General features: G+C 36.6%; 1 protein-coding gene across 4 annotated transcripts in view; it reads left to right on the forward strand.

Moving 5' to 3' along the window:
• Positions 1-1,331: 1,331 nt before the first annotated feature.
• The window catches only part of shank3a (SH3 and multiple ankyrin repeat domains 3a), a 323,981-nt gene continuing 308,462 nt past the window's right edge, over positions 1,332-16,850 (forward strand). For 3 of the 4 annotated variants that reach the window (XR_007926184.1, XM_051870260.1, XM_051870263.1), the window contains exon 1: positions 1,332-1,503. The gene's annotated coding sequence lies outside the window, so the exon portion shown is untranslated. The remainder of the gene's footprint in view (positions 1,504-16,850) is intronic. The other variant, XM_051870262.1, reaches the window with a different exon arrangement.

Genomic DNA, 16,850 nt, shown 5'->3' on the forward strand with positions numbered 1-16,850 from the left:
TTCTACGTCAGAATGGCCAGCATCTCGTCAGTTAAGCTTTTTCCCTAAGTTGAATAGGGAAGGCGTAGGACGTAGCGTAAGCTTTTTTGAACTGTGAGAGTTTTACTTTCTTCGTAAGTGGAATATGGGTCTGCGGTCTGGCGGAAGCTAGATATTTTACATCATAACTTATTAAATATGGATATTTTTTTTTACACAAAGCATCACTTCACTTCGGAAGGCCTTTATTAACCCCCTGGAGCCGTGTGGAGTATGTTTATGATGGATGAAAGTGGATGTAGGCACTTTCTTCAGCTCATACTCGTTGATCCCGTTCTCTACCATTATAAAGCTTGGATGCATCAAGATATTTATTAATATATCTCCAATTGTGTTCATCAGAAAGAAGATAGTCATATACGCCTAGGATGGCTTGAGGGTGAGTAAAGCTTGAGATAATTTTCATTTGAAAGTGAACTAATCCTTTAATGTCACCCTTCACCCTAAAGGTCTTATTTCCATATCTCTCTTGCTATAATGCCACAGGCTGAGTTTTAGCTAGCTAATTAGTTGTTTAGTTTAGTTTAGGTTGTTGGTTAGTTAGTGTCAGAACCATGATGTCAACTTGACACAACTTGAAAATGAATTTGAGATTTTTAGAAAATTCCCTATATTTTAGGTCAGTGCTACTGACTAGAAAAAAAAAAAAAACTGTCTGATAATGTTGACACATACGGAGCTCCTAAAGGGACATGATGAAGGAAAAATAAGAGATGGGAGAAGTTATTTGTCAATGCTTTTGCGTTCTCTCGCAAATGTTTTGCGTTCCCCTAAGAAACTTTGCATTCGAGCAAACACAAAGTTTCTTGGGGGTGTGAAAAAGTTTTGTGAGGGAACGCAAAGGTTTTGCGAGCGAACGCAATGTTTCTCAGGGGAATACAAAACTTTTGCGAGTGAACGCAAAAACATTGAAATAAATATTTTTCTCCCATCTCATTTTTTTTTTTTTACCATGTCCCTTTAGGGGCTCCGTAGACCCACATTGATTGACAAGCAAGGGAAATTGTGAGAAAATAACAGCAGCAGGACCAAAGCTCTGAACATGTTGAACAGATTAATACAAAATAAATCCTTAATTCTCAAGCCTTTATTTCACTTTTTTTAAGAATCGGTGATTGGCTTTTATTTATAGAGTTTTCTGGCTTATGAGGGTCTGATTGATCTAGATCTATTTTTTTCCTTCCTGCATTCTGTTGTTGACTCAAACTGTTCTTGTCACTCACTGACAGAGTAAACTCAAGGACTGTTTGCTGTTTGTTAATAAGTAAATAAAGACTGCACACTGCGTAGAAAGTTTCCCATGGAAATGCATACTGCCTTCTTTGTCTTTCACTCTCTCTGTCTCGCTGAAATACATCAGATACATGCTTTCATCTTCAATGTCAAACAGTGCGTACACATGTTGTAATGTGCATCACGCTCCGTGTACGCACTCCTACTCTGGACAGCTAACTGTTTTCCATGGTGAGTGTTTACTCTCTTTTTGTATAAAAGCAGTAAAGAACGTGATGCATGTTTTTTTTGATGAAAAGCCTCAATTCTTGTTCAGTTATACAGATGATTTATATAAAACACACACATCAGTTACACAATTCTGAAATTGATTCCGATCCTCTGATATGTGTAGGTGCAGATTGAGGAGATGAAATGATCAGGATAGTACAGAGAGGAAACTAAATTGGGAAAAGTTGCGAGCTGGATTCGAACTCACATAACCTGCAGTTGCAACATAGTGTGCCAGAAATCATGTGCTAATCGGTAGCTAATTACAATGGAAAACTGTAATGTATACTACACACTAGTTGGTTGCTTAATGTTGCTAGGTAGTTGTTTACTGTCAAAAGTTTTGGTGTTTTGTCCGTTCTTTTTTTTTTTTTTTGGCAAGGCAAAATTTGTATCTGATCCCTTATAAAATTAATAGCACAGCTCTCCTCAACAACCCACATGATTGGAGGTATAATTCTTATGCAGAAACAATGTGGGATGAGTTATAAGGTTTAATACTTAGGATTAGGGGTTTGTTCAAATCCCTAACACTCAGTATGAGCAATAATAATAGTAATGAGGTATTATCATCCATGATAATGACTAAGCAAGCAGCACTAATTATTTTAGTGTTTATCATGGTGTCATAATGTCAGTCTTTTCACCACCTGCCTCAGGATTGCTTTTATTTGCAGTGCAGTGCAATGGAGTCTCTGCAGCCATGGGTCATCTTTATGAGACGCGTCCCACTAATCGTATTTAAGGCTTATTACCTCTCTCACTTTCTCTGTTTCCGTCACACACACATACTCACAGCCTGTGGTGCTGGCTTCATTAGTACTATCTGTCAGCATTAATGTAGGAGAGGTAAATAATTGGACACAGCGCGTTTGCCGTAGATGACTTCCGCCACAGTTTTGGCTCCTTGATTAGCAGGCTAATTGCATTTTGCTGCTTTTGACGGCAATCATAGCCATTTCCAAACACTTATGAAACATCTGTCAGAACGAGGGTTAATCCGGCTTCTGCAATCATCTCGCCTGTAAACGCTACCGTTTCCTATAAACGTGTCCGGAACAACCAGATGTTTACTTGCTTTGATAATTAAGAGGTTGAGGCTAAACGCATTTCTCATGCTAAATGTCTGCGAGTCAAGTCAGGCAAACAGAGTGTCAATTGTTTATTTGTCACCATGTTGGTTTCAGTGGAACCTTCTTCAACGGTGAAATATGTTTAATACCAAAATGCTAAATGGTCGAAAGTGAGTCTCGGACTAAATAGATCATTGTTTTCCTTGTCTGAGAGTTTAGGTTGAAATTTAAGCTTTGCTTTGGGCAAAGGAATGTGGGAAGACCTTTGGCTATCTTTCCCATCAGCCCTTTTCTGTCTTTTGGTTCTTTATGTGTCCTGGGAATCTCAACACATTTGGCCACGAGCCCAAAACAAGACAATTCAAAGGAAAATGTGACACTACAGTTTATCTGTGGTTTAAAGTGTTTTTCAAAATGAGGTCTGGAGAAAATTTGAGTAATTTCAATGTTTTTTTGTTTTGTTTTGTTTTTTTTAATGCATGTCTAAGTTAACCTGTTTACTTAAAATATTTAAATATATTTAAAACATTTTTTTTTCAAACATTTTTCAAATTATTATTTTTTAAAATTGGTAATATGGTTTCTTCTTTATCCTTCTCAGAAATCCTAAAATTAAGTTGATTCTGAATAATTTCTGATCATTTTATTGTATTGACATGTAATGTTTTTCCAAAAAAAAAAAAAAAAAAACTACTATATTCTTTTTTTTTTTTTTTTTTTTTTTTTACTGTTAAAAAAATCGGAATATAGTTTTATTGGCATAAAAAATTAAGTTTTATTTTTCAATTTTATTCCTTATTTAAATATTGTACAAATAATTGAGTTGAAAATATTTTTGTTTTTGCATTTTATCTAACATTAATTGTGGGTGGGAAAAGATACACTGTCAAAAATATTTTCCAGACAATATTTTAATAGGCTAATTTACTTTGGCTTCAGTACAGAGACAATATAAAAGCTATTTAATTTAGCAAACAACATATTTCTTTCACACTATTTAATGGGTCTGTATGCATAAAATTACTTATCTGCTTTTGTGTTTGCTAAATATTTGGGGGTCCTTGGTATGAAAAAGTTTTAGCGCTTTAGATTTATAGTTTGATTATTTAGGATCGTATTCTGTGATTTGTTTTGAAAATAAGTCAGTTTGTAGATTGTTGGGGCGAGGTGAGCTATTATTTTCTAAGCAATCAGATTCATTGATTTTATTTTTATTTTTTTATAATTGATTTTTTTTTAACCTGGCAGACCATAAAATGGGCAGAAAATCCCACAGAACACAGTATATGTGGGTCTCCAGTTATAAATTGTTTGAATGCTGAAATAACATAAGCATGGAATATTTTCTAGATGACTTTTCAAGTGTTAAACGGAATGATAATTGGTTTTAAACAACCTCCCCCCCCCAGTCTCTTTTGCTGTTGGTTTTGATGGAAATTGCTGCATAATAGCGTGAATTTAGCCTGACCACGAGTTGTCCTTGTCCGTGCTAATGTGTTTGTATGGAGCAAAGACTCTTTTCATCTACAGGTCACAGCTCAACCACTGTTCAGTTCCAACACTGTGAACCGTGAAGAACGACACAACACCAAAAACTGCCTGTGTTCTGTTTGTTAGAAAGCTATTTCATGCTTTCAGCTGTGGGAGGTATGTGTATATGCATTCAGGAAAACAATTGTTGGATGCATCGGGACTGATGCTGATCTTTGATGATGGTTGTAGTTCTAAAACAATACACTGATATTATTGGCATAGCTCGTCTTGGAGCGCTAAGAGCAACACATGGATGATCGGCAGGGATATTACTCATGTGCTTGGTGTATGTCTCTTAGCTGTAATTATGTTGCACATTGACTTCAACACAAACATGATTTTAATGAGTGTTTAATTTTTAGAGCAGATGAGAGCCGCAGGGGCTGGATAGAGTCATATACGCATGCATGCTATCGTAAAGCTGGCATTTAAAATGTGAGGATGTTGACAGAGTTGTGATGGTGTAGATTGGACAGCAATGCTTTAAGCATATGTGTTGGGGTGTGGAAGTGTCTCTTGGTGGAATAGGTGTTTGTGTGGCTGGCTATGTTCAAAACTGAATCATAGTAGTCATAATACTTCAGGAGGATTCAGTGTGTGTACTAGTCACAGTTTGCAAAGTTTTTATAATTTATGTTAGAGGGTTAGTTCACCCAAAAATGAAAATTATGTCATATATTACTCACCCTCATGTCGTTCTACACCTGTAAGACCTTCGTTCATCTTCGGAACACAAATTAAGATATTTTTGATAAAATCCGATGGCTCAGTGTGGCCTGCATCACCAGCAATAACACTCCTTTTTCAATGCCCATAAAGCTACTAAAAACATATTTAAAACAGTTCATGTGACTACAGTGGTTCAACTTTAATATTATAAAGCGACGAGAATATTATAAAGCGACGAGTGGTTCAGAGCGCCAAAATCCCATGATTTCAGTAAACGAGGCTTCGTTACGTCATAAGTGTTTTGAAACTTCAATAGTTCACGTGACTCTGGCAGTTGATACGCACTCCGAAACACTGATTCAAAACAAAAGATTCGTAAAGCTTTGAAGCTTCATGAAGCAGTGTTTTGAAATCGCCCATCACTAGATATTGTTGAACAAAGTCACTATTTTGTTATTTTTGCCGCACAAAAAGTATTCTAGTTGCTTTATAATATTAAGGTTGAACCACTGTAGTCACATGAACTGTTTTAAATATGTTTTTAGTAGCTTTCTGGGCATTATAAAAGGGAGTGTTATTGCTGGCAATGCAGGCCTTACTGAGCCATCGGGTTTTATCAAAAATATCTTAATTTGTGTTCCGAAGATGAACGCAGGACTTACGGGTTTGGAACGACATGAGGGTGAGTTATTAATGACATCATTTTCATTTCTGGGTGAACTAACCCTTTAAACAAATATGTAGCCTATATACTGTATGATTTTTATAGAGGATTATATGCACCTTTTGTCTCTCTCCGTCTCGTTCTTCTTGCAAATTCACTACTTTACAACAAAATAAATGTTAATTGTTAATGCCAAGAACCTGTTCTCTAGAGGAGCTTAAATGTGGGTTAAACTCCCTGTCAGAGATTTTAATGAGGATTGTATTAAGCTCCTCTTTTTGTGTAAGATTCTTCTGTGGCTTTTGAAAATTAGGCTTATTTCTAAAGCTACAGCAGTTTTGGTGTGTGTCTTAGTGTAGTGAGATTACAGACTACTATGTGTGTCTGAAATTTAATATCCAATCCTTTTAAAGGGGTAATATCATAGAAATTAAATTTTTCTTGAACTTTTGAAATAATAAAAGTTGGATATAACTTTCAGAACTCACAACTTCCTTCCCAGTACATAAAGGGCATTTGTTGAAACAAATCTACACGCATGAGTCGTTTTTTGAAATATCTGATAAATACATTCAACACACAATTATCAGATAGATAATACATTAACTTGACCGTTCACATTTACATGTACAGTGCCTATTCAGAAATGCAGCCCGTGTCACAGTGAAGCAGTAATGTGCTAAGTAGGGTAGTTAATATTATTCTTAAACCCAAGAAGGAACAATATCCCTCACCATTTCAGTCTGATCAGTTTTTGCAGCACATTTCAGCTTGGATTGTTTTGTGAACCTGTCCTAATGTAGACTAGATTGGGCTCTAATGTAAACCTGAAGCCTGTATTTCAGTATTTCACAAGATTTCACAGATGTATGTATAGGAGTTGTAAATGTAACCCCTCCTGTTCAAACTGCCCGCTCTAAGCAGGACTCGAACCTGGGTCCGCCGCCATGGGAGTCGGGTGCTCTAACAAGGAGGCTAAAGACCGCAGTCTCTAGCGTCAGTCGCTGGAGTCCCTTTTGAGATCAGGGGAGTGAGGTTTACACGCACAGCTCTTACCGGCCTACATCCGTTACATAAAGACACAGCAAAAAAACAAACATTTAATTCAAATGTTGAGAGAGTAGAAAAGTAAATTGAAAATTTTGACTCAAGAAACTTTTACTAACATTGTAGTTGATAAAAAATAATTAAGTCCATGAAATAATATATGCTCTACACCTTTAAAGCCCGGAACACACCAAGCCGACGCCGACGAACTAGTGGCGATGAAAGCAGATTGAGGGGTTGGCTCACGTCGGCAGCGTCTGGGTCCAAAGTTGCCCTGACACACCAAACTGACGCTCGACACCCGACGGCCAAGTATCATGTCCGTTCTGTGCCTGCGTAAGAAGAAAAGCCTTTCCGTACCAGCAGGTGGCAGTAGCTGAACAGCCAATCAGGGGTGCGTTTCCCGAAAGCATCGTTAGCCAGCTATGGTCGTAAGTCCCATTGAACTCTATTGGTAACGACGGAACTTGTTCGCATAGTTCGCTTTGGGAAACGCATCCCAGAATGATCAGATGGCCCATCTGACCCATGAGCTCCGACGCTGATTCAACATGTCGAATTGGCCGAAAAAAAGCAGACGAGGACCAACTTCAGCTGACTGTGTGGAACACACCGAGAAAACTTAGTCGGCCGTCGGGCAGTTTTTGTTCTTTGGCTTGGTGTGTTCCGGGCTTTAGGTTTTGATGGTATACTGAACCTCTGGGCTTATACATGGTTTTGAAACTTATTGTGTACACACTAGAATTATTTAACTTTGTTATTTTCCTTGGTCATGAACTCATTGTATTTATACCTGCTATTTCAGGAAGAAAACCCATGGTCAGGTGGGAAGCTGATCTTTAGCATTTCTAAAAATGCATGTGATGTTTTGTGAAGCATGGATTTGGATCTACATACTGAAGAAGCATGAGAAGAGAAATGCCTCTGGGTAGTGTTATTGAGTTGTGTACTGCTAGACTGAAGATGGGAATAACTGCATAACTTTGAAAATACACCTTTTATTCTCTTACCTGATGAAAATTTAGCATGATGCCAGGAGAATCTTTTTAACAAACCATGAGCCATTCAAGTCGATTACAGTGATATGAGTCTGTTTTCTGCTGCAAGGCACTTGTAGTTTCACAAACACTCTGAAATGCTATATGATGTTGTATGAGAAACACCAGTGCTTGTATGATTGTGTGGAAATGTGTGTGTGTATATGTGTGCCTGTTGCACTGCAGAATGAATTATTTAAATCTATTTATTTATTAATATATTTTTCTTAGCATACAACTCACTGCAAAAAATATATTTCATATACATCTCAACAGCACTAAAACTGAAGAATTAATGTCTAATATGTCTAATATAAATGCATTTCTAGATTGTTTTCTCCCTTTTATTGCAATGACAATATTTTTACTAACCCTTTATAACAGGGTTAAGTTCGTTAACATAAAAATAAACAACAACATTAATTAATCTATATTAGTATTTATAAATCCTGCTCTTGTTCATTGTCATATCCACTATAAGACTTTAATAATTAATATATTAAAGTGCCCATATTATGCTTTTTTTTAGAATATTACCTTTCTTGCAGTGTGTAACAGCTGTTTGTGAATGTAAAATGTCTGCAAAATTTTAAAGAGGCCTGGAAGAGTTTGGTTTATGTTGTCGACATGTTGAGAAGATGCTGTTATCAGCACTTTGAATCCACTTTGCGTGCACTAAAGGATGAGGACTTGTGCTGGAATTGATACAGAAAAACTGATGTCATTGTTTGTATGACTATGTATCAAGTGCTGAGGAAGCCTCCGGAGCTGAAATCCAGAATAAGTTCATGGAAAGGAGGGGACTCTTTGAGAAATTAGGTGATATACAATGTATATGAGAAATTTTAAAGGATTAGTTCACTTCAGAATTAAAATTTCCTGATAATGTACTCACCCCCATGTCATCGAAGATGTTTATGTCTTTATTTCTTCAGTCGAAAAGAAATTTTAAGGTTTTTGAGGAAAACATTCCAGGATTTTTCTCCATATAGTGGACTTCAATAGCTACCAGTGGGTTGAAGGTCTAAATTTCAGTTTAACTGCAGCTTCAAAGGGCTCTACACGATCCCAGATGAGGAATAAGGGTCTTGTCTAGCGAAACAATCAATCATTTTCTAAAAAAAATGAAATTATATACTTTTTAACCACAAATGCTTGTCTTGCAATGCTCTGCGCCACGTATTATATAATCACGTTAGAAAGGTCACACGTGACGTAGACGGAAGTACCCCAGTAGGGCAAAAAATCTGATTTACTCCTGCAACTTTAAAATCGTCCAACATTGTTCTTTTAAAGGCCATTCACATTCATTTTGTAAACACTTGCTCGCTACTTCCGCGCGTGACCTTTCCAACATGATTACGTAATATGCGATGCATTTCAAAGATAGTGCAAGATGAGCATTTGTGGTTAAAAAGTATATGACTTTTATTTTTTTAGAAAATGACCGACCGTTTTGCTAGACCCTTATTCCTCGTCTGGGATCCTGTAGAGCATTTTGAAGTTGCATTGAAACTGCAATTTAGACCTTCAACCCACTGGTAGCCATTGAAGTCTATTATATGGACCTTCAACCCGTTGAACCCTGTTGAAGTCCACTATATGGAGAAAAATCCTGGAATGTTTTCCTCAAAAACCTTAATTTCTTTTCGACTGAAGAAAGAAAGACATAAACATCTTGGATGACATGGGGGTGAGTAAATTATCAGGAAGTTTGAAGAGAACTAATCCTTTGAGTGACTTGAGTAGTCATAGAGAACTAATCCTTTGAAAACAACTCCAAAACAAAAATTAGGAACCTTTAAAATCATTGGGGCACTTTAAATAATACATAATTCATTTTATTTATACATTTTGAAATGTTAAAATGTTTTAGTGTATATGGAAATTAAAGTACTGTAAAGTTATTGTTCATTTATTTAATGTTATCTATTGCATTAACTGATGTTGTATAGAACCTTTTTGTAAAGTGTTGCCATTTTTAAATACTAAATACTTTTAAATACTTTTTGATTACCATCAATTACAATAGTTTAAATGTTTGGTGTTATCCATTTTAGCTACATAATATTAACAACTGAAAAGACATACAGGTGCAGCATGTTGGAGAGAAACAGACTTTTTGTGAATGACCTCCGTACCTCCATTTTCTGTTATTTTCTTGCAAATTCAGTCCTGTTTTAGAGTGCTAAATAATGAGGGTGGCTGTCTCTATTAAATAACATTGTGTTGATTGTGATTGAACTTTCTGGTGTTATGCCATTAGTGACAGTATATGGATACAGGCTTTGTTCACAAATATCGTGAGAATAGAAAAGCCATTTGACATTTCTTTAAGAGTCACACCTGTTTGTAAATATGGTTGTCAATCCTAAACATATGCCAGTGACTCTGCCTACAGAATAAGATTAAGCTCTAACAGGAGAAGTGACAACCATTTTTCAGTACAAACGTGGCCTTGGACACTCAACAAAGTAGCTATGTTGCCATTAGTTACCTAACACTGATCACTGAACACAGTGTACTCAATTAGCTTCATTTAAGGACGCTAATTGGAAATTCTTCATCAGTAGTCTGTCATTATTTTCTATAGCTTGCAGAAATCCTTTAATCAGCTGATTTGTATGATTATGTGCGTAATTGTGTTTTAATATGATGGATGGAGAATTCAATGTTGTGGGTCTTTTGAAAAATTCTCACGTTTCCTTCCTATTTTTAGTAATGGCTTGAATCTCACAGGTCAGTGTAACTTCCTGCCAGGGCGCGTGATTGGATGTTTTGTGGTTAAAGGATGCCACACAGGGATGATTGCTTATAATGTCATGGGCTCGACAGAGCTACCAGAGGAGTTCATATTATATCTTTCAGATGCAATCAAGCTGTCTTTTATCTCTCACCGCAGGTGTGTGTATTTGCGTGTGTGTGTGTGTGTGTGTGTGTGCCTGTTTGATCCATCATTTCTATCGTGGAATTCGATGCTTGATAGCTGTGTGAGTGGACTTGCATAGATTGCCTGCTGTTGAAGCCTAGGGTGAGCAATCTCTCTCTCTCTCTCTCTCTCTCTCTCTCTCTCTCACTCATACACACACACACACACACACACACACACACACACACACACACACACACACACACACAGGTTTGTTTTTGTGAATTGTGGGGACATTCCATAGGCGTAATGGTTTTTATACTGTACAAAACGTATTTTCTATCGCCCTACACTACCCCTACCTCTAAACCTACCCATCACAGGAAACTGTGCACATTTTTACTTTCTCAAAAAAACTCATTCTGTATGATTTATAAGCCTTTTGAAAAATGGGGACATGGGGTAATGTCCTTATAAGTCACCCTCTCCTTGTAATACCTGTCATACCCATGTCATTATACAAATTTGTGTCCTGATATGTCACAAAAATGCACACACAGACACAAACGCACGCACTCAAACGATCAGTTAAACATTGATTGACAAGAAAGTGCTGTACGCACGGATAGGGAAGTTTTGTCAGTCTCCTCAGTGTTGCTTGGACCTTAAACATTACTTAAATGCTTCACGGGGCCACTGCCACCCTATGAGACCAGATTTACCAAAACCTTCCTCTTGTGATGTTCTCATTTGACTGCATCCGATTGCAGTGTCAAGTTCAATGATTGGAGCAGATGAGACTCCTCAGAATGTTTTCGATCAGGCAAAGGTGTATTGCACAAATAAATGTAGATATTGAGTTTGTTAAAAAACGTGGCCACAACCCTGGTGAGCTGGTTTGTAAAAGAGAACAATAATGTCAGAGCTAACTTCCAAATATGTCTGCAGCTGCCTTTTTTCTTTTAAAATCCTATCATTGGATTCAGTCAACGGAAATTTTAATCCACTCTGTGACTTTTTAAGCTGATCAATTCTATTAGATTTTTGTCAGAGACCACTAAAACTATGCTCTAATAAATGCTGGGTTCAAAACAACCCAAGTTGGGTTGAAAATGGACAAACCCAGCAATTGGGATGTTTTAACCCAGTGGTTGGGTTAAATGTTTGCCCAACCTGCTGGCTAGTTTTATTTAATTCAACTATTGTTTAAAAATGACTGTGTTGCTTGCTTAAAATGAACCCGAAGTATGTTGGAAATGAACATTTATTAATATGTTTAATAAATTAACATTTATTAACCCCTTAAGCCCTGAGGGTATTTTCAGAGTTTTTTTTTTCTGAGTGACACAATAAAGTAAAGACTCATAACTCCAAAACTATAGCTAGGAGAGTCAAAAGGTTGTTATTGTTTGAAAGAAAACTTTTTACATTTTTAAATTAAAAAAAAAAGAAAAAGAAAATTAAATTTGGACATTCTCATGCTGAGAAACTGCTGATAAAGAAAAAAATAAATAAAAGTTTGCTCAAGGGAAATTTTTACATATATTTCATATTTGACATGCAATAACTCAGAGAGGAAATAAGGTAGGATTCTTTTTTGGTGATGTTCCTCTATATGTGAGCTGTATCTGGATCAAATTTCGTGGTGATCCCATAAAGAAATCAAAAGTTACAGCATTTGGAACCAAGGTAGCCTTTTTGTTTATCCATTGGCGCCCCCTGATGGGCATTTTTAAAATCGTTATTTCACGTGAAGTAACTTGTGATCGTCTTAATGGATTAGGTTGATCTTGGACTCATTTCAGTCGGGAGAATCCACTGTAAGTAATGATGTGCCATTTTCTACAATCTGTGCATGTTTCATGAAGTTATAAGCGGAAATGCCAAGTGATAGCTACATTTTAGTTTTAGTTAGCATCTGTGCGCCTGTGGGGTTTTATGTGTCGTAATTGCGTGAGCAATATTTCGTGATTGGCTTATTGGATTATGCTGATGTTGGACTCATTTTAATCGTGAGAATCTGCTGTAAATAATGATGTGAGCATGTTCAGATGATTGGAGCATGTTTCATGATCGGAGCATGTTTCTTGGAGTGACGAGCCAAAACGTGTACATATATGCTACATCGGTTTATCATTTACATATGGGTCTTGCAGGGCTTCATGTACAAATACTCGCTCAAGTTTAGTCAAAGCCCAATACAATTATACTCGTTGTATTCTTCTCCGTGAGACCTTTCAAATGACATAAAACATGATTATCTGAGCTGTATGATGCTTTTGACACATTGGAGTACATAGTACAAAAAACAAATATTTCATAAAATATGATTTTTTTTAAATTATTTTTCAGCAAATAACTCAGCAGTACTTAGGAGTTAATCAAATTGGCTACATTCATTGTAAAGTTCAGACTCTAAGCTTTCAAATGACACCTATTTTGTGATGATATAGGCAGGAGTTTTGAAAAATATGATTATTAATTTTTTTTATAGCTAGGTGGTGCCTGCGGGCAGTACACTCCGTTTTTGAGTGATGAATCAGCATTCGTTAAAGGGTTAGTTCACCCAAAAATGAAAATAATGTCATTTATTACTCACCCTCATGTCGTTCCACACCCGTAAGACCTTCGTTCATCTTCAGAACACAAATTAAGATATTTTTGTTGAAATCCGATGGCTCAGTGAGGCCTGCATAGCCAGCAATGACATTTCCTCTCTCAAGATCCATTAATGTACTATAAACATATTTAAATTAGTTCCTGTGAGGACAGTGGTTCAATATTAATTTCATAAAGCGACGAGAATATTTTTGGTGCGCCAAAAATAACAAAACAATGACTTATAGAGTGATGGCCGATTTCAAAACACTGTTTCAGTAAGCTTCGGAGCATTATGAACCTTTTGTGTCGAATAAGCGGTTCGGAGCGCCAAAGTCACGTGACCAAAGGTCTTACGGGTGTGGAACGGCTTGAGGGTGAGTAATAAATGACATTATTTTCATTTTTGGGTGAACTAACCCTTTAGCAGTGCTGATTCATCACTCAAAAATGGAGTGTATTGCCCGCAGGCGCCACCTAGCTATAAAAAAAAATTAAAAGCTGAGTTTCTAAGCTTTAAAATGATATTTTGTGTTATTCCTGTCAGAGGTTGCTTAGTTATTTGATTATAAATTTTTTCGCGGGGGTCGCCAGCGGGACACTTAAGGGGTTAAAAAGTTTAATGAATAATAATTAAACAATAAACATTTATTCTTATTAATAAATGTTCACCTCTTGATTATTTTTGTTGCCTCTAGTAATTATGTATCTGGTTTTTAATTCCCAACCTATTTTGGGTTCATTTAAAGCCAGCCATATAGTAATTTTTAAACAATAGTTGGGTTAAATAAAACTGCTAACATTTAACCCAACTGCTGGTTTGTCTATTTTAAACCCAACTTGGGTTGTTTTTATCCCAGCATTTTTAGAGTGTAGATTTTTACATTTTCTGAAGAAAATGTGAGTGGTATTGTTAGGTGGTTGCTTGGATATTTTGGGTGGGTGAGTTATGCACTAAGGTTTAATATACAGAAATAATAGCGGTGTGCCTTAAAATCAAGTATTGTCTATGTACTGGTAAGAGAAAACAGTCAGGTCACACATCCAACATGGTGTTACGACATCCTGTGCAATCTCAATCCGTACAGCAATACTATATACTCACATACAGTAGGTTGCGTTCTGAGCTGGTGGACAGTTATATGGTTCATTGTCTTTCAATATAGCTTGAAAGCAGAAGTACTTACAGCTACAACCACTCCTGTCGATTGAGGTGGAAACTCCAATATTCTAGTGTAATAGAGTGTTTCTCTGTGACCCTCCATTAATTAAGCTGTGAGGTAAATTTCGTGAGGTTAATTAGTCCAGTAGACTTAATGAGCCACATATGTTAACCCAATTGATGCATATGGTCATTTCATTGTTTAACCAACTTAAGTGGTGTAATGATTTTGGTTGTTGTTTTTATGAGAGAACATTTAAGAATAAACAATAAGATCCTTTAAGGCAGATTGATTTGACTGAGTATAGGCCAGTCATTAAAATGAGCAATACTGTTTTTTTTTAATCCTAACTTTGTGTAATTGTTTAGTTTTAGATGACTTATCTATCCAAGAACAGTGAGTCTCTTTTTCTCATCAATACTGTTTGAGTAGTGTTCTCTAATTGTCAAATTTGTTTGTAAATGTAATCTGGCCTCTGGGGATTCATTTAGTAAATTAGGGAAAAAGTTTTCTTTTTCTTTTTCTTTCTTTTTTTTTTCCTTTACCCAAATACTGGTTATTAAAGCAGCAAAAGGATGGTTCTGGTCTTTGTTTGCTGTAGAGGAGCATGGGTAGAACAAAGTTAAAAAAAAATTAAGAAATGATGGTGATGTTTAGTGCAATATTAGCTGTATTATCTAACCTAAAATTACTCTGACACTGCTGTTTTAAAGGCAATATTTGTTCTCTGTTTCCTGAACAATGTTAAGCAATAGTGTATGTAAATATTTAAGTGCAACATGCTACTGGCTCTTCCCATTACCCAAGTGTCATGAACTAATGGGAAAACACACACACACACACATACAAAACTTTTTCCCATCAGATGGCATAACATTTGTAGTAGTGTGAACAATTAACAATTGTGAAGATCCTGGAATTGATATAACTTCAAAAAGCATTTTGCGTAAATCAAATGATAAAAATGAAAAGCATTTAATTCCAGGCATTAACACAACACACTTTTGTGAAAGTCCAATTGAGGTGAATTCTTACTCTTGATGCAGCGCTGTTATGAGTGTGTCGTATGAATGGATAAAAATGAGGCTGCTCTGGGCACTGCTGCTGGAATCATTGCTGGCCTCTGGTCTGCTTTGATTAAATAATGTGGCAACTCACAGAAAATCTGAAAAAAGATCTGAAAAAGATCAGGCTGGAATCGATACAAGTGCTGAGTGCTCTGTGCAACATGTCTCTACCTCGATTTCACTGAGCTGGTTTGGGATCAGAAATTGCTGTAATGGAGAGATAGTGATTTTTTTTTTTTTTCCGTCATTCACAGGGAGAGGTGAATGAACAAACAGGAGAGGAGCTGCAGAGATGAGCAAAGACTTAAATGATGCCTTGAAGTGTTTATAGACTAATCATTATCAACAGATTTTTAAAAAGCTCACTGTCTCGGGTACAGCACGCATCCTTTCTATTGTAAATAACTGGAATGAAACAGCTAGAATCTCCATCAGAAGTTATGCTTTCCAGCTATTAGAGGCTGGCGGCTTGAGTGCTTACAGTATGTAAAGCTATTAGCGGTACAGTCTTTCAGCTTGAGCCTGTCTACACTGGATGCGACAAAGCAAAAGTTCCACATCCATTTGTTTTTCTTGTTATAAGTAGCATGAACGCTTGAAGTACATCAGAAATAGAAAAGAACATCAGTATACTGTCAGGGATTTGTTGTGTCGCTCTGCATCTAGTGTAGACAGTATCACTCATTATGGTGTAGACATGGTGTTAACGCACTTCAGCTACATTATTCTGTTCATTATTCTGTTCATGTTATGTCAGGGAATGTCCTTAAACACTAAAGCAATATCTTACCCCGCATACCCCCTTAAATCGAGCTCCTACTTACTAGGGCTGGGACAATACATCGATTCTTGATTTGCAATACAATGAATCTGGATCGATCCTGATATTTTCTCTCTCTAATCAATTCTGAGCTTAGTTTTAACAGCAGATGGCGCTCTAGGCTAGTTTTGAGCCGCACACTCAAATGCTCATGAAGAAGAGTGCTGGACAATGATCGTGTATTCGGCTGAGTCATATAAGTGGTTAAATATACTTGCACCTCGGCTCAGAATACTTTTATGACGTGAGAATAATGTAAACACAGCCCGCTGTGAACACCCTTGTAATTCGCTTCAACCTTTTCGAACTTTATGAATGATTATTTTAGGTTTAAGTGGTGTGTGTAAAGGAATTGGTAGCAAGCAGAATACAGGTGTTTCTAAAGCACGTAGTGCCATCCGTTGTTAAAAACTAAGCTTGATTCAAGAGAGGATTGTGATACATAGAAAAAATATCAGAATCACTCCAGATTCTTTGTATTGTGAATCGATGTATTGTCCCAGCCCTAATACATACATACTTACATACATACATACATGCATACATACAGTCAACTCCAGAATTATTGGCACCCTTGGCCTTAAAACAAACTCCAACATATTCAGTTGTCAGACATGACTGGAACTTCAAAAGTGATCTGGTTCTATGGTCAGCTTTTTGGTAGCAAACCCACCTCATGGGTTTGGTGCAAACAGGGATAAAAAATACCCAATGTCCACGATTAAATATACTGCTGGATCCTTAATGTTGTGGGCCTATTTTTCTGCT

The sequence above is a fragment of the Ctenopharyngodon idella genome, chromosome 18 (assembly GCF_019924925.1).
Source record: "Ctenopharyngodon idella isolate HZGC_01 chromosome 18, HZGC01, whole genome shotgun sequence".
In the NCBI taxonomy this organism is placed as follows: domain Eukaryota; kingdom Metazoa; phylum Chordata; class Actinopteri; order Cypriniformes; family Xenocyprididae; genus Ctenopharyngodon; species Ctenopharyngodon idella.